At 41.1% G+C, this 19,230-nt stretch overlaps 1 protein-coding gene across 2 annotated transcripts in view; it reads left to right on the top strand.

The window, feature by feature from the left end:
• Window positions 1-19,230, top strand: part of lsamp (limbic system associated membrane protein) — a 631,545-nt gene that overhangs the window by 467,528 nt on the left and 144,787 nt on the right. The window lies entirely within an intron of this gene.

Below are 19,230 nucleotides of genomic sequence, written 5' to 3'. Positions count from 1 at the left end.
ATAAAAACAATTCTTCTGACCTTCTAGCAGGTACAAACACTCAGCTTGTGCTAAAGGAGAACGCTTTTCTTCTCTCAAGTACAATCATGTAAATGGATAAAACATACGGACATGTTTGTTGAACTTTTAAACTTTTCCAAAATTAACTTTTGCTACCTTCTCCAAACAAGTACTTGCTGTCGACTGAGTCCTGTTGTGATTCCACCTTGGTTTGTTGTTTTTACACCAGAGCACCTGCTAAGAAGCAGATCCCAAATGTTGGTTCTGAAAGTCCGCCATTTTGGCTCCTACCTCGCATCTCAATCTGCTGGGTTTCAGAAGAAATGCTCATCACAATCAATCACACTGAAGTGAACATGCCTCCCTCCTGCTGTCAAGCTGTGCACTTTTGCTAATTAAGCTGTTTCAGCATTCAGAGATGTTCACCGAGAGATCTATCTTCGTCTCAGCATCTGATGCCCTGCCTACAGGCCACAAAGCCACAGCTACATGGGGAAACGATTAAGGTGGGATTGGGTTACTAATCAGAAGGTAATTGTTGGGGTCTTGATCAAGGACCTTGACCGTCTCTGCTCAAGGGGCAGCAAAACATGGATGACCCCGCACTTTCTAATGAGATGGAATGTGCAAAGAAATCTTAATCACAAATGTAAGGATCTTCAAGGTTGCAGTCTGAATGGCTATTAATGTTTCTGTATGCCAGAAAACAGAATCGTGTAACTGATTGTTCCTGGGCTGAAAAAGGGCACAGGGTCACATCCTTGAAGAAATTGTTAATTTCATTGTTTAAAAAAAGTTTATTAATCTATCAGAAGGCACCAGTCTTGTTGAACATGTGACTTGTGCTATAGTCTTTGTGCTTATAGTCCAAAGTATTTCATGGAATGGCCGTAAACAATGAAAGAATGTATTTCTTGGCCTTGTTTAGGAACAAAATGCACCAGACCCCTGAAGTCTGACTTGCGAGACAAAATTCATCCCGACCGCAAAGTAGGAGGACGATATCGCAGATCTCGATCCTTAATCACACGGAACGAGGAACGTACCCTGGGAGATCTTAGCCGCTGATCATACGCCATGATGAATATTACACTCCAAAGTCAAGAATATCAGATTTCAAACTTTTACCTGTCTTGTCCTCTAATGTCCTTGTAAGCTTGTTTATCTGTTTCTCGATTAATTTAATCTTCACACATCCCCATCTTTCCCACCGAGCGTTACAAGCTATGTCTGTACCGTACAGTTTGAGAAATATATCTAATATCTTTGGAGAAACATTCCAATTAAAATGGTAATTTGGCGGGGAGGAAGGGGTAAAGTGCATTGAGGTGAGGGAGCGTTCATAAAACCAAATGGCATTGCAGTGTGATGAAACATGTGGTTAAAAAGCCCCTACACACACACACACACACACGCAGTATGGCGGTGTTCACTCGGTCATGGCCATCTCACACACACAGCTCTGCCTCTGTAGTCACGCTAATGAAAAGCTGAGACAAGCTGAACTCTCTGGAGGCTAAATGCAGTTTAAGAGAAGAGTAATTTTGCAAGGTGATCATTATTACAGACCTGAACGTGAGAGAGACAGAACAGTTTTACTGTCGGCTCCTAAAAGCAAAAGAGCAGGAGCTTCTTTTCGTTCTCACCATTTTCAATGCGGAAACTGCATTCGCTGGACTCCGGAGTCGAGTTCCAGTGATATAATGTGGGATGTGGTAGCCTAGTGGTTACGGTGTTGGGCTACCAATCGAAAGGTTGTGAGTTCGATTCTTACGTCCACCAAACTGCCACTGCTGGGCCCCTGAGCAAGGCCCTTAACCCATAATTGCTCAGTTGTATAAAAAAATGAGATAAAATATAAGTCGCTCTGGATAAGGGCGTCTGCTAAATGCTGTAAATGTAACACTGACTGAAGTAGAGGCTCTGCTAGTTAGCAATCTTCGAGATGATACCTGTCATGGATGTGACTGTGGTTTTAGCATGAAAAATAAAGCATTGGATTCTGCTGCATCAGAAGAAATGAAAGCTCAGTACCGGTGCACCCGTATTAACGGGAACAAAGGCATTGTGGGTTATTTGAAACCAAAAAATCTTAAACATGGTGGTGTGTTTAAGGTGGAATTTTCCATTAAGTCGATATGTGGAACCATAAGTGCTGAATCCTTTTAACAAAAATTCATTAAAATGTCTGTTGAGAACATTAACGTTATTTCTGGTCCATTATCACCCAAATAAGGATGTGGTTCCCTTCTGAGTCAGGTTCCTTTCAAGGTTTCTTCCTCATATCATCTAAGGGAGTTTTTCCTCACAACCGTCACCTCAGGCTTGTTCAGCTTGTTCAACATTGTTTAGATATAGATGCTGGAGATAAATAGTAACACCATTTTAAAATTAAAAAAAAAAATTCTGTTCCTGTACTCATGTAAAGCTGCTTTGAGACAGTCTGAATTGTTAAAATCGCGATACAAAAAAAAGTAATGAATAAACAGGAAACTAGAACACTATAAATGATAGCTCTAACAAACACAAAATTAAATTTCCGATACTTTGGAAGTTAACAGTGGAACTTGGAGGACAAGGGTGCTCTTGCTGGATATGGATGGACCAACCCACCCCAGCCACCCCAGTATTCTTTGTCTGAGAGCGTACATCATCAGTCCATTCCAGTTCTCGATTCCGAAGACGACGGCAGAAATCGCCGATTATGGCGTGATGCGGTTCTCCTGCTGACGGCATGATTATCCGGAAGTTAATGACCCGTCAACTTCCCGATTAACTCCAGACCCGTTCACAACACAGCAGTTTTACTAATCCTTCAAAAGCAGCTCATTTGCTGTGGTTGTGTGTTTTTTTTTCTTTCTTTCTTTCTTTTTTGCTGCAAGGGTAACAGAGTATGTCATGTGTTGACTCCTTGTGTAATCAATACGACAAACAGACGATTAATCTCCACTTTATAGACTCGTAATACTTTATGGACTCGACTTGAAACGGATTGTATTATCTTCAGTGGGCCTTGCGACTGTGCAGGCAAAGGTATTATGGGAAATGTTTATCCTGGAATATAGAAGGGAAGTAGAAGCAGAGAAAGGAGGAAGGGAGGAAGAAGTGAATTGGTAATATATATATATATATATATATATATATATATATATATATATATATATATATATATACACAGAGGAAGATAAAGAAATGGAGATAGCAAGAGAGAGATAGGATGAAGCGAGGAAAGCTTCTGGCATTTTTCATCGTGACAGTATTTATTTCTTTACTTGTTTGCTTATCTTTTTTTTTTTTTTTTTGGAGAGGCGTGTTGTTTCGATGCTCGAGGCGGAAATTAATCTCTGTTTACATTGGAGAGCTGCCCAGGACACTTCGAATGTCTGCCTAATGTCGTTACTGAAACTTGGTAAAAACAACGAAGCATGATTAACCTCCAAACAGATTCGGGGGTCCAATTACAAGCATGTTTGATTGAAGGACGAAACATTTCCGTGACTTCAATAAGACTCTGAACATTCTCAAATTACTGGGAATTATTTATTTTTTTATTTTATTTACTTATTTACCCCAATTGGCACCTCTGATGGTCGGTGATCCAAATCGTTCGGATAAAACCAGTGGCTCCAGAGGTTGGATTTTCCTTCTTTGAATTTGTCTTCTTTTATTGTTTTCCTTGTGGTAATACATAGGAGTCATCACAGAAAGCCTATCATAGCATATATATATATATATATATATATATATATATATATATATATATATATATATATAGCGGTTCCCACCCCTGAGTTGAGCTGCCGGCCCACCTGCTTACCATCATCATCGCTTCCACCTGTTCCTCATTAAGGACCTGTTTCAGAAACGAGTGATTAAATGTGCATCTTCAGCAGACGAACGTTGTGACGTCTCACCAGTTCTTCTCTCACGTGCCGTATTTCAATCTGTAAGAATTGTGCAGTTTTGTTTGCGAATCATCTGGACGATGCTACTGATGTCCTGAGACCTGTGAGGGAGACTCCTTCAAACTATTCTCATTCGCACACATTTGTTAGCCCTTTAGGTGGATTTAGTTGAATAAGAAGGGTTTCCCTTCCTGTCCAAGCTGTACTTCTATGCTAACAATTCTGTGGGAATAAAATCCAATCCAAACATCCAATCATTAACTTGCTCTAGGAAAATCTTTGTGTAAAAGTTGTACTTTTATATGGGATGGTGCAGGGATGACGTGCCATGAATGGCGTTTGTTAGGGGTTTGGTGGGCCAGGGGGAGGGGAGGGGAGGGGAGGGGGGGCTTGTGTTTCCTTCCCATGGTTATGCTGCAGCTTATTGCTAGGAGGATTTAACGTCCCACTGAAGTGGGTGTAGGAGTCTGATCTCAGCCTCAAACCACTAATCCATCATGCTTTTATTTATCACTGCTGTCATCCACAGTAATCCGGATCTTCTATTTCGGAGCCCTCCCTTACCGAGCCGTCCCATTCTAACAAGGCTTTGCAGTATGGGGGATTATTTTGCCCTTAAGGCAGAATAATGCAGCATGGAAACCACTTTAATGGTCAAAACGCTGTAAAAAGCGTTGCATTGTTTGTATTATAATATTTCTAAGAAAACAAAATACACTCACTCGCTTTCATTTGTGGCTCTTCTGCAAACTTTTCCCACAAATTTGGAAGCTCGATCATCTAAAACATCTTTCTATGAGGAGTGTTGAATTTTGTCTTGGATCTTAAATGTGTACCAACATGACACAGGCATCTTCTTGAAGTCATGGCTTGCCAAGGATGGAAGAACCCCATTTAATACCTTTGATATGAACTGAAATGCTGACTGAACCCCAAGCTTTCCAAGTAGAGTGGAGATTATTAGAGATAATAATAGAATAGAACGGGGCATAGAAGCCTTAATTATCGCCACATATACATTACAGCACCCCTGGAGCAGGAAGAGTTGAGGGCCTTGCTCAAGGGCCCAGCAGTGGCAGCTTGGCTGTGCTGGGCCTTGAACCCCGATCCTCCGATCAACAACCCAGAGCCTTAACCAGTTGAGCCATCAGTGCCACAAAGGAGATTAAAACTAGAATGGGATGTTCAATAAGCACTTGTTGACTATGGATCGGGATCGCTGGGCGTCCACATGCATTTGGCCCCGGAGCGTATGTAAAGTTTTAGTGATTTTAATATTTTAAACTCTTAAAGAAACCATGACTGAATTCGGAAAGTTACCATCTGATACTTTTTCTTTCCCCCTCTCTGGTTTCAGCCTAACTGATTGTCCCCAATATGAATTGATGCCTGGGATGGAATTGAGCTGCTTTCTGTACAACTAGGTCAGAAGTCTGGGACACGGACAGCCAAAGGGAGGAGGGGATGGAAATGCACAGCCTGGGGCGTCTGATTGAATGTGGCCATGGATTGGATCAGATCAATCCCAATAAGCCTTGCGCCATGTCTCATATGTGACTGCGAGAAGCAGGAGTGCAGAGATGAGCGCCGCCAGGCCCAAATCTGATTTACTGAAAAGCGGGTGCAGCATAATGCTATTAGACAGCTCTGAATGAATGACGGAGCAAGGAGGGGAGGAAATCGAGAGGAAAAAGGGAGGTGAAAGAAAGGGCAGAGCAAGAGAGAGGGATAAGGTGGAGTGAGAAACAGACAGGGTTCTCACTCGAAGTTGGGAAAAGATGGAATTCTGAAAGGCATGTTTTCAAGATGATGATCCCTCAAAATCAACCCAGAGACATCTCACATACTTGGAACATTACTGCTTAAACACAAAGAGAATCAGTCCCTCAACCAGATCAGAAACCTGACCCACGCAGGGCCTAAATCAGACCCAGACAACTTAAAATCTGACCTAAACACAAAGAAAAATCAGAGCAAGACGCCGCCTGAAACCGAACCAAATGCCACTTGATATCAACCTCAAGCACAGTCTGGAATCGCAACCTCTCCAATCACAAGAACAAGGTCTGAGATCAGACCCAAAAGCAGCACAAAATCAAATCCAAACACAACCTGAAAGCCTGAAATCGGATCCAAACATTTAAAGCCGTGGCAGGTTTTTATTTCAGCCCAATCAGACGATAAATTTGGGTTGGTTCAAAATCACCCAGTCAACAGACCCCAAAATTTTCACCAGGTAATCAGATCCTTTAAAATCACCCTAGTCTTAATATCCTTCAGAAATCCTATCACATTCAACTGCTCCCCAAATCTAGAACCTAACAGTCTGTACATCGACAGGAAATTCTCTTTAACGTCGTCCACACATAAATACTCCAAACCACAAAGCCAGATTAGTAACTCCAACTGAAATCAGAAGCTCATTCAACTTGCGTTACAAGAAACATGAGAGCAGAAATCAGTTCTATTGTAAATATTTTTGATGCTGAATCCAAATGAATAACTTTTGTCTTTTGTTAGTGACCGAGACCCACTGCCTCTGGAGTTACCACGGCGACGCTCGCCAAGCCAGCAGAACGAGCTATGCAATGTGCAGACACTGTCTTCTTCACCAGCAGTTTTGACTAAACACAAAGACATTTTGGATGTGTGTGTGTGTGTGTGTGTGTGTGTGTGTGTGTGTGTGTGTGAGATGCAGCCTCAGGTTAAGTGGAGCACAAGGTAGCACTCATGGAATGAGTGATTTAATCCCATCGTATCACTGATACAGAAGCCTATGAGTGCGTGTGTGTGTGTATATAAAGCATTAGCTGGCTTGAATTATGCTGAAGTTCATCTCCATCACATTACAATTTCTGTGTTGTGTGTGTGTGTTGTGACCTATTCATGCTGCCATCCCAACAGAGATTATGCTGACCTACATGGTAGCTGTACTGAATTAATCTGCCATGGCCCAGGGCTCCGTTTACTTTATTGGGTTTTTTGTGTGTGTGTGTTTTGTGTGTGTGTGTTTTGTGTGTGTGTGTGTGTTTTGTGTGTGTGTTAGATCAGTGCTTCTTATCTGCTTTGAATGGATTTAGTTTCCTGTTAATGACCTTCTCAGAAACTGCCTACGTTACAGCTGCAGATGAAAAACACACACATGTAATTCATGCCTGCACCTTAACTTAACCTCATCAGCCATAATCCCACTAACCCCTAACTATAGTGCCACTTACTCTAACCATAGTGATTGTAACCTCACTAACTATAACCTGATTAACCCTAACCACAGTAAATCTAATCCCACTAACCCTAACCACAGTAAGTCTAATCCCACTAACCCTAACCACAGTAAATCTAATCCCACTAACCCTAACCACAGTAAGTCTAATCCCACTAACCCTAACCACAGTAAGTCTAATCCCACTAACCCTAACCACAGTAAATCTAATACCACTAACCCTAACTACAGTAAATCTAATCCCACTAACCCTAACCACAGTAAGTTTAATCCCACTAACCCTAACCACATGAACATAAACCATACTAACATTAACCACATAGTAACATTATCCACATTTAACTTTAAAATCAATAAACATAATCTCACTAACCATAACCTCATTAGCCCAAACTACAGTCTCTCTCTCTCTCTCTCTCTCTCTCTCTCTCTCACCCCCCCTCTCCCCCCTCTCTCTACCCCCCCCCTCTCTCTATCCTTCCCTCTCTTCCTCCCTCTCTCTCTCTCCCACTCCCCGTCTCTCTGTCTCTCTTTTTCACTCCCCACCCCCTCTCTCTCCCTCCCCATCTTGTGGCCTTTCTAACCCACACTAATGGACCTACTGTTGATCACAAACATTAATTTTGCTTTGTGTTCCCATAAATCGTGCATACGAAGTGAGAGGCGAGATAGAGAGATGGTGAGATAAGACTTGGAACAGATGAACAGAGAGAAAGCTACTGATGAGACAAGGAGAAAAAGATCACGCGATGAAACGTCTCACAGCTTTTCTGTTTAATAGTCAGTATTTATTCACCTTTATTAATGATTCTCACTCTCTCTCTCTCTCTCTCTCTCTCTCTCTCTCTCTCTCTCTCTTTTCCTCTGGGACAGGTAACCAGCAGAAGTCTGTATGTCTTTCTCTCCTCTGTCTGCTTCTTTATTTCGATCTCTCTTTTTTCCCCCATCTCTATCTCTGACACTTTCTATCTCTGTGTCTGTCTCTTTCTATGTCATGGAACCTCTCTCTCTCTCTCTCTCTCTCTCTCTCAGTATTTATGTCCCTCACTAATGGACATATCACTGATAACACACACACTTTCCTGCTGATGTGCATTTCTCTTACACAAATCACATGACCACAGACTGTAAATAATTCCAGCGTGTACTTTCCTCTCGTGCCGTGTTCACGACTCCTGGTTTGGATTTGTTCTAAATAATATTTGCTCGCATGTCTTTGACTCATCGGGAAGGAATTGATGATGTAATCGAGAATCATTTTTTCTGTGGATTTGCTGTTAATTTTTTTTGTCTGTTTGTTTCAAAGCAAAGACAGAATTCTTTTTTTTTTCCTTTGTGTTAAGCAGATCAAACATTTTCTTTTGAGGAACATGATTTGGCAGATGTTTCATTTATAGGATTTTTTATTATTATTTTATTTATTTCTTCAGATCAGTCAGTCCTGCGGATGACGTTAAACATTAAAACTGAAAATCGTACTACGTGACGGTTATTAAGGAATGAATGATTTAAAATCCTCATAAATAATGCAATCAAATGTTCTTTAATAAAGGACCAAATGACTAAGATATAAAATACACAATAGTGCTTTATTTAATCCTTGAAATAATACTATTATATACAGCAAAAGCATTATATTATTATGAGTAGTAGTATAAAGTGCATCCTGAAGCTAGTTAAATATTAAACTGGTTATGCATCCAAGCCTGTGATTACAGTGAATCCATACACTACAGGACCAGGAGTATTTGGAACCCTGACATCACACATGTATGTGATGTGGTTCCTCCACAAAGTTAGAACATGGCTGCGTAAAAGGTCGTAGTTTGCTGCAGCATTATATATTGATGTAGGCTTGTCAAAGCCAGTCTGAAAGTGACAGACAGATAAATGGATGGACATGGTGGCACATTCGCTAGCTACATCCTGAACTATTGGCAGTCTTTAATGGATGGATGGATGGATAGATAGACGTATTGGCATATTTGCTGGCTACGTTCAGAACTATTGTCAATATTTAATAGAAGCATATAAACAGAGGGATTTATGGATGGATTGTTGGATGGATGGATGGATGGATTGGCATGTTTGCTAGCTACATCCAGAACTATTGTCAACCTTTAATAGATGCATATAAAGAGAGAGAGAGAGATGGATGTAGGTATGGATGGATTGACTGATTCACTAGAATACCCATAAAGTAAGTATCTTTGTTGAGCCGATCATTTTGAGATGTCACATGTCTACGTTTTGGTAGTTTTGTACACCCCCATTTTTTTTTCTTTTCTTCCCCTTACTGATGTCACTAGAAGACCCATAAAGCAATTCTATTTATTGGTGTCCCTGTGCCTATTATTATACGACGTTACATTGATTACATATGGGTGTGATTTTATAGTGTACACTGCAGACATTGCATTGGTTTTGCTAACCTGCTAAGTTTGCCATCACATCTCAATTTATTTAAGTTTCCAAAATTAAAGGTGCGGTGCACAATGTTTGAAAAATACTTCAGAAAACGGAGTCGGGCAGACAAACAAAACAAACGTGTAGCCAATGAGCAGAAAGGGGCGGGTCTTGTCAGTATGCGGCGGAGAGAGTGTTCAGTGCACATGTCTGACGTTAGCAGAAAGCGATTGAAACATTGACATGGCGGATACCTGCCGTCACCTCTGCCTCGGGCTCTAGGTGTTAAACGTCGTCTTCAGCGTGAAACGGAGCTAAACCTTTCACGGTACAACACACAGTACTACAAAAACACATTTGTATTACCATAGTATTACTCATTGTGTTCATTTATTGATAAAAATATACCCTCGGCCAGCTGCCCCAGCAGGTTCCGCCATAATAGTTGCCTGGGTTACGTATGTATGTGTGGGGCGGAGCTATCAATACAGGGGTGACACCCATTTGGGGCGTGTTTGCTTTGGTGATTTAAAATGTCAACATTGGCTTTCAAACATCGTGCACCGCATCTTTAAGCATTTTTTGTGCACTTTTCAGCAGACATCATCTTCCTGTAGCTTTGGAAATGGTCATGAAATGTTAACAGCGCCACCTGTAGTACAGAAACGGTAAGAGCGTGTCTCCGGTTTCTCGGACATCGTCTCCGCATTAAGTATGCCGAGACCTTCAGAAGAACTTTGTTCCGAGTACAGAGAGGAATAGGTAAGCAGGATTGTTTCAATAGAAAGGGCTTGAGATGAGAGGATCTGCAGAGCCCTGCGTATATTATTCATAATAAAGAGCGATATAAATATTCAACAGACCTGCGGACGATGGAAACGTGATAAATTGATGAGCTTTTTTGGAAATTTCATCAACGCAAAAGAATGGAAAAGAACCTCTCTGTCCTGCATCTCTAATCTGTCTTAATTAGCAATCTTTTTTTTTTTTTTTTTTGCTTGGCTTGTATTTTACATGTCCGCTCCAACTCCTCCGGTCTCGTCATTTTTCCCAGGAGAAAGTGTGGGAGATCGAAGGGAAAAAAAATGAGCGCAGTTTAAAGCCCAGACATTAATCGTCTCTCTTTTTTTCCTTTTCGTTTTTTTTTCCTCCTCAATGCCACGAGTTACACAGACACATTTTGCCACTTTTCAGTGCAGGATTTGCATCAGCTCCGTTCGCTGTCATAACGGGGAATGAAAATGAGATCCCAATTAGCCGATGCTAATAACATGACAAGGTCAGTGTTGCTGTATTCTGTTCGAATTAGAATGAAACTCCCCAGGGGTTCCAATTGCTAGTCATTCATTAGAATCGAGACGTTTTCCACGTCGGAATCTAGAAATCATCCGTATTTAACGACTGAAATCACACATCAGTTTTTAGAATAATCGCAAATCGCACTGAGCCTATTTTGCACTAGCTATTAAAATTAGCTAAAGTTAGCAATATTTGGCTACTCGGGAGATTCACAAGCGAGCAAGGAGGCGATATTTATGTGGTATCTGAAGCTGTGTTTTTTTTTTTTTTTATTGTTTCTTGTGTTTTAAACATTTTATGTTTGTATTTTGATTAAAAATAAACGTTTACGTTCAGTCCGATCTTAAAAAAAATACCGTACACTAAAGTACACAGCGGGTGAAATTCTGTAACTTTCTGTCCCTGTTTTTGCTGTAGTGTGTGTGTGTGTGTGTGTGTGAGAGAGATCTAGAATGTTCTGAAAGTCAGTTGTTGAGGATGAATGATGAATCATTTGCTAATCAGCCTTTTCATTGCTGATAGATCGCAGAAGGCCACAATATGCAAATGGATTTTCACAACAATTTATAAACGAGTTATTGCGGTGTGTGTGTGTGTGTGTGTGTGTGTGTGTGTGTGTGAGATCATCCTGAATAGTTTTACACACTCCAGATGTGTGTCTGTGGGTTTGATGAATCACAGCTGTCACGGAATCTAACACACACAGCTCATTTTAGATCTATTTAGGTTTACACAATATATTTGTTTGTACTCTGTTCATATTTTGATATGTTGTGTATCGTGGTTTATTGCTGTGATAAAAAAAAAAAAAAAAACACACAATGCCCAAGCGTTGTGCTGATTAATAATGCAAATAATTAACTAATGAATAATAAAATAATCAGAAAAAAAATGACTTGTGAAGAAATGAATGCAGACAAAATATTCAGACCAGAAGAATGAATATAAACAAAATCCAAGTAAAAAGGAATGAAAGTGTAAAGAATATATTAAGATGAAAACAATGACTAAACAAAATACTTAGGCAAAAATATTTAGTATAAACAAAACAGATATAAACAAAATACTGTGGAAATAATAAACAGACAAAATACTTGTACTTATAAATAATGACTAAACAAAACACTCAGGCAAAAATAATGAGTATAAACAAAACAGATATAAACAAAATACTGTGGAAATAATAAACAGACAAAATACTTGTACTTATAAATAATGACCAAACAAAACACTCAGGCAAAAATATTTAGTATAAACAAAACAGATATAAACAAAATACTGTGGAAATAATAAACAGGCAAAATACTTGTACTTATAAATAATGACTAAACAAAACACTCAGGCAAAAATAATGCGTATAAACAAAACAGATATAAACAAAATACTGTGGAAATAATAAACAGACAAAATACTTGTACTTATAAATAATGACCAAATAAAACAATCAGGCAAAAATAATGAGTATAAACAAAAGGGATATAAACAAAATACTGTGGAAATAATAAACAGACAAAATACTTGTACTTATAAATAATGACTAAACAAAACACTCAGGCAAAAATGATGCGTATAAACAACAAATCCAGGCAAAAATGAATATAAACAAAGTACTGAGATGAAAATAATGAGGCTTTAAGGCTAAATAATAAGGCTAAAATAATGAACACAGGCAAAATGCACACGTGACAATGAGCCTGCCAGGTAGGACGGGAGTGTGTTGTGTACAGATATAAGACTCCTATGCATTATATATTATATATAAAACCCCGTAAATGTTTATGGGAATTATTATATTTATTGTTCCAGTCATGGCGAGTTATTAGATCATCGCTAACATGCCGCCTTCAGAAAAGCACCACGAGAGGAAAAAAACCCCGCATCCAAGTGAAAACTGTTTGGTTTTCAGTTAAACAGATTGGCATTTTGGAAGAAAACCCAAGTAACAGTTTTCTTCACTGTGACCTGGATTTCGTCCTGTTTCAGTCTGGAGCCACTTCCTGTTCACAAAAAATATAAAATCTACCAATTCTAAAATCACTCACTTCAAACTCTAACCTCAATATTTCATGCTATTTCAAGTTACTTCAAATTTTTCCATCACTAAACTATATAACGGAAAAGTACAAGGATTTGTTTTAAAGGTGCGGTGCACGATCTCTGAAAGCCAATGTTGACATGTGAAATCACCAAAACAAACACGCCCCTAACCCAAATGGGTGTCACCCTTGTTTTGATAGCTCCACCCCACACATACATACGTAACCCAGGCAACTATTATGGCGGAACCTGCTGGGGCAGCTGGCCGAGGGTATATTTTTATCAATAAATGAACACAATGAGTAATACTATGGTAATACAGATGTGTTTTTGTAGTACTGTGTGTTGTACCATGAAAGGTTTAGCTCCGTTTCACGCTGAAGATGACGTTCAACACCTAGAACCCGAGGCAGAGGTAACGGCAGGTATCCGCCATGTCAATGTTTCAATCGCTTTCTGCTAATGTCAGACATGCGCACTGAACACTCTCTCCACTGCATATTGACAAGACACGCCCCTTTCTGCTCATTGGCTACACGTTTGTTTTGTTTGACTCTGAGGCATTTTTAAAACATCGTGCACCCCACCTTTAATACCTGCCATTTTTTTGCTTTTTTGTTTTTGTTTGTCTTTTGTTTCCACAGTAAAACAATTCTGTTAAACATGCATGACGCAACGTTAGCAGAAAGCTTAAAATATTCCTGACAGGATCTTTCTCCGACCCCGATATAAATGTAAATACAATAAACAAGGAACGTTTGCAGACAAAACAACTAGGCAAAAGAAAACTGAAAATAAACGTGATAAATAACGAACAAAAAACAAAAATTCCAACAAAAAACAAATATCCAGATGAAGCGTTAGTACGATATGTAATGTGGACTTTACATAAAAAATCGAGTTAATACATTCAGAGAAAATAGTCAAAACACTACAGTGTTCAGACAAAACAAAAAAAAAAAGCCGAATCACTGAGGAATAAGAATGTAGCCAGGACTGAGAAAATACTCTGATACTGATAAAATATTGCGCAGGCCAGAGAAGTTGTTAAAGAAAGCAACGCCGACGATGTAACCGAGTGACAGACGGATGGACGGAGGTTGTTGAAGGATGTGGAAGCAGACGATTCGTTTTTTCACCCACTTGTCAGGCACTCCATCAGCCATCAGCGTAGCACATGCTTTCTGTTCGGGGTTTGATAACATCATTTCTCCTTGCTGGAGTGACGCATAACGTGTGTGTGTGTGTGTGTGTGTGTGTGTGTGTAGCACTGGAATGATGTGCAGCATGCGTTTGTTTGTATGAGGTGTGTGTTTGGATGGCGTGTGCATGAAACACATCATTTACTGAGTCCACCTGTCTTCCGCAAAAGCTATCGGTCTGCTGCGGTTCCCCAAACCATCCATCAGCTGAGATACCCCATTATCAGATGGGCTTCCTACTGTGTGTGTGTGTGTGTGTGTGTGTGTGTGTGTGTGTGTGTATAATGCCTCATAAAAAATCTGGTTCTAAATCTGTGCAGACAACAGCACTATTCTGCTGAGAATTCTAACAAGAAGTAAGTGTGTGTGTGTGTGTGTGTGTGTGTGTGTGTGTGTGTGTCCACACCAGCTATCAGATGACCCACTGTAAGCTCAGACAAGCTGAAGTGCCATAAAATGTGCCACACTGATGGATTCTCTCCTCCTGCACCTTCGTATCTATGATTCTCTCGAAATCCGAGCGGCTGCTTTTCATTTCTCATCTCTTTCGAGTCTCACTAGGAAAAGTGCGCTGGGGTAAAAAGTGACACGTGTCTCCATGCTGGAAAAAGCTCGCTAGCTTAAAGGAGAGGAAAAGCCCGTGTGTGTGAGAACAAACTGTGTGTGGGGGGTTTCACTTTCTTTTCTTTTTTTCTCCCCAAATCTGTTTAATTGGCTTTCCTGAGGAACTCTGGCTGCTTTTTAGGGAAGATCTCTCTCTCTCTCTCTCTCTCTTGTTCGTTCTCTCTCTCTCTTGTTCTTGCTCGCTCTCTATCTCTCTCGTTCTCTCTCTCTCTCTCTCTCTCTCTCTCTCTCTCTCTCTCTTGTTCTCTCTCTCTTTCTCTCTCTCTCTCGTTCGTTCTCTCTCTCTCTCTCGTTCTCTCTCTCTCTCTCTCTCTCTCGCTCTCTCTCCCCTCTCTCTCTCTCTCTCTCTCTCTCTCTCTCTCTCTCTCTCTCTCTCTCTCTCTCTCTTGTTCTCTCTCTCTCTCTCTCTCTCTCTCTCTCTCTCTCTCTTGTTCTCTCTCTCTCTCGTTCTCTCGCTCGCTCGCTCGCTCGCTCTCTCTCGGCTTAACTCACAGCTAGGATTAAATTTACCACGGGTTCATTATTAAAATCCCCCCTTTTTTCCGTCCTCCATGAGGCTTTGCAGGATCGTCTCACTGATTCATCACTAATATCGGTCCGAATGATGAGAGCTTTATAAAGACGATAACGTCGACTGACGGAACAAGTAGAGTTTAACATGTCGGTTCCCAGAGCGAGAACCAATTATAGACACTAGATAGAAAAAAAAAAGGGGAAAGGGCTGAAATTCCCAGTGTGGTGTCTGTGAGCTGGTGTTCAGTCTGAGAGCAAATATAAGAGTTAGAAAAACACGACAATAATGTTTATGTGGAAAATACAAAAGCTTAACACTTCTAAGATAAGATGGGGGGGAGGGAAGGAAGGAGAACGAATGGAAGGAAGGAGAACGAAGGAAGGAAGGAAGGAAGGAAGGAGAACTAAGGAAGGAAGGAGAACGAATGGAAGGAAGGAAGGAAGGAAGGAGAACGAATGGAAGGAAGGAAGGAAGGAAGGAAGGAAGGAAGGAGAATGAATGGAAGGAAGGAAGGAAGGAAGGAAGGAAGGAAGGAAGGAAGGAGAATGAAGGAAGGAAGGAAGGAAGGAAGGAGAACGAATGGAAGGAAGGAAGGAGAACGAATGGAAGGCAGGAAGGGAGGAGTGAGAACGAATGGAAGGCAGGAAGGAGAACGAATGGAAGGCAGGAGTGAGAACGAATGGAAGGAAGGAAGGAGAACGAATGGAAGGAAGGAAGGAGAACGAATGGAAGGAAGGAAGGAGAACGAATGGAAGGAAGGAAGGAGAACGAATGGAAGGAAGGAAGGAGAACGAATGGAAGGAAGGAGGATAACGAATGGAAGGAAGGAAGGAAGGAAGGGAGAAAGGAAGGAAGAGAAACGAAAGGAAGGAAGATAGGAAGGAAGGGAGAAAGAGAGAAAGAAATGGAGGGAGATAAATTGGTGAGAGATAAGGTGTAACATTGCGGCTCCTCGTTCACCGTCTTCCTTCTTCTGTGGTTTGTTCCGAATGAAGTAAAAGACGATGAAGGATAAAATGGTGACTAAATTGAATTCCCCAGAATGGAGGGTGAAGCTTAAAAGCAGGCACTTTAAAAATGATGAAACGACATTAAAGGAAAAAAATGTTTGCATGCGACAGAGAGAGACAGACGGGGTGAGAGAGAGAGAGAGAGAGAGAGAGATAGAAAGAGAGAGTGGAGAGAGAAAGAGAGAGATAAACAAGGTTAATCTTTTCAGTCTGTTTGCTCAACAGAGCGTTCCGATCTTCTCGTCCTCGTCTGGTCTACAATTCCCAGTTCTATACTTAGTAAGACAGGTGTGTGTGTGTGTGTGTGTGTGTGTGTGTGTGTGTGTTTTGATCTTTTCAAAAAAAATCTGACATACTCTCAAGAAAGCACTCTCAAGAACGGATATCTGGCTCGGTCTGTGCACCCATGCATGCATAAGCGTGTGTGTGTGTGTGTGTGTGTGTGTGTGCCTTATGCCACACTTTTATCATAGCAGCGTTCGAATAAAAATGGCGAGCGACCGACACGTCGTTTTTAGACGCTTCACGTTTCTTCCTTGTGTTTTTTTTGTGCTCTGCTTTATTTCCTATGATAATATTTCACATTCATCTTCATGTGAGGTCCTGTTTTGCTCACATGATGCCTGTCTCTCTCTGTCTCTCTCTCTCTCTCTCTCTCTCTCTCTCTCACACACACACACACACACACACACACGTGTACAGCACTTTTGGGAAGCTGAGCTCAGATCAGCAGACCCCTCACTGTGCTGAAGCACTTACAGTAGCACTGGATTTGTCTCAAATATCACTGAGGGCAAAGAAAAGCGATCTCAAGCTGCCTGATACCACGACCCCCTGACCTGCTCCTCACTCTGTGCTAATTGACTGGTGAGAGTGTGTGCGAGTGTGTACGAATGTGTGTACGGGTGTGTACGGGTGTGTGCGAGTGTGTACGAGTGTGTGCGAGTGTGTGCGTGTGATCGTCGCTCTAGTCCCAGCTCATTCTTGAGGACTGTACGAATGTTCTTTCAGCACTCAGGGAAGGAGTCTCCAGTGTCGCGACGTCGGTGAACTTCAGTGACGTTAAACTCGGGTAGCAATAAATGGATAAAACACACAGAGTGTTATTTTTTTCATAACAGGAAAAATTGGAATAAAGTTGTTGTCAGATTTGTTGATTTAACCCAAGTGTCACTCATGTGTTGTAGTTTTCCTGAAACTGCACAACATGGTGTTTGTGTTGATTTGTCTTTAGTTATAACGTTTGTTTTATGTCAGTTGTGTGTGTTATGGTTAATGCTGGGCTTTGGTTTTCAAGCAATTCTACATCTCTCTCTCTCTCTCTCTCTCTCTCTCTCTCTCTCTCTCTCACACACACACACACTTTTCTCTAGGCACAGAATGAACAAGATGAATGTATGGAATTTAAAAGGGGAAAAAAAAGAAGGATATAAAAGTTTTGAGTAAAAGCCGTGTGTGTGTGTGTGTGTGTGTGTGTGTGTGTGAGTGTGTGTGTGTGTTTTGCAGACTTAGAAGAACTCGCGCACACACACCACACACGGTCTTTCCTCAAGGAAACACATGGAGTCAAGTCATCCTGTGGGTGTGTGTGTGTGTGTGTGTGTGTGTGGGCTGTAATGCGCTGTAGCCTGCTGACTTACTGTAATTGAAATGTCACATTTGGATCAATTGCCTGTATTACGGAGACTTTCTTATGGTAATGATTCAGGTCCCAATGCTGATCCCAGCACAAGCGTGTGTGTGTGTGTGTGTGTGTGTGTGTGTGTGTGTGTGTGTGTGTGTAAGGATCTGAAGAGACACAAGATCATTTATTCAGCAGATGCGCTTATGCAAAGTGGCGTATATCTGAGGTGTGACGGGACCGAAGCGTGAAGCTGCACTGAGCTGCAGTTTGTATGACTGTAAGGAATAAAACTCTCCATGTGAAAATGAATCAGGAAATGAATCAACGGCGCTGGATGATGATGATGATGATGATGATGATGATGATGAGTTCCTTATGTCACGATGAAGCAGATTTATTTCCTATTAAAGCAGGACACAGAGTTTTATTCCTCTTATTTCACTGCAGTGTTGACTACAGGGTTTCATTTAGTAAAGAACAACATGCCATATTTCGCTGCTCTCTCTCTCTCTCTCTCTCTCTCTCTCTCTCTCTCTCTCTCTCTCTCTCTCTGTTTGTTTGTCTATCGCTCTCGCTTTCTTTCTTTCTCTCTGTCTGTCTCTCTCCCTCTCCCTCTCTCGCTCTTTCTCTGTCTCTCTCTGTGTCTCTGTCTCTCTCACTGTCTCTCTCTGTCTGTCTATCTCTCTCTCTATCTCTGTCTCTCTCCCTCTCTTTCTGTCTCCTTGTTTGTCTGTCTGTCTGTCTGTGTCCCCCCCAAATATTAACATTTCTGTTGCCAAACATTGGATACAGACTTTGGGCAACAGATAAGAAAATAACTATAGAAATGAACAGATAGAAATAAATGTACATACAAATAACAGAAGACTGAGAATAAAAAAGTGTGTGTGTGTATATACGTGTGTGTGTGTGTGTGTGTGTGTGTATGCACTCTCTTTGTACTCCCCCAGTAGGTGGTGCAGTTTGTCAGGGTCTGAGAAGAAGTTAAATTTGGCGATAGTTTTGTACGTGGTTTTGTTTGTGCAATCATTTAGAGAGTGCATCTCTCTCTCTCTCTCTCTCTCTCTCTCTCTCTCTCTCTCTCTCTCTCTCTCTCTCTCTCTCTCTGATATTGCTGTCGTTTTATATTCTGATCAGTCTTCTCTCGCCGTGTCATTAGCGTTGGTCACCGGCGGCTCCATCAGTCTCCTCTTTGCCATTCCGCTTCCTTGACCAATCACGTTCCACTCACGGTCGGGTGATTACACCATCCGCGGGCTGTGGTTGGCCAATACATCCATCCTTGTTGGTTAAAGCCTCATTAGCTGGAGGAGGAACGTGCTGCTCACCTGGAATTTACTGACTTTAAAGGATTACATTCATTAAGGTTTCAGCTGGTTAAACACA

Source organism: Tachysurus vachellii, chromosome 15 (genome assembly GCF_030014155.1).
Source record: "Tachysurus vachellii isolate PV-2020 chromosome 15, HZAU_Pvac_v1, whole genome shotgun sequence".
In the NCBI taxonomy this organism is placed as follows: Eukaryota; Metazoa; Chordata; class Actinopteri; order Siluriformes; family Bagridae; genus Tachysurus; species Tachysurus vachellii.
This window is presented reverse-complemented; position numbering and strand designations above follow the sequence as displayed.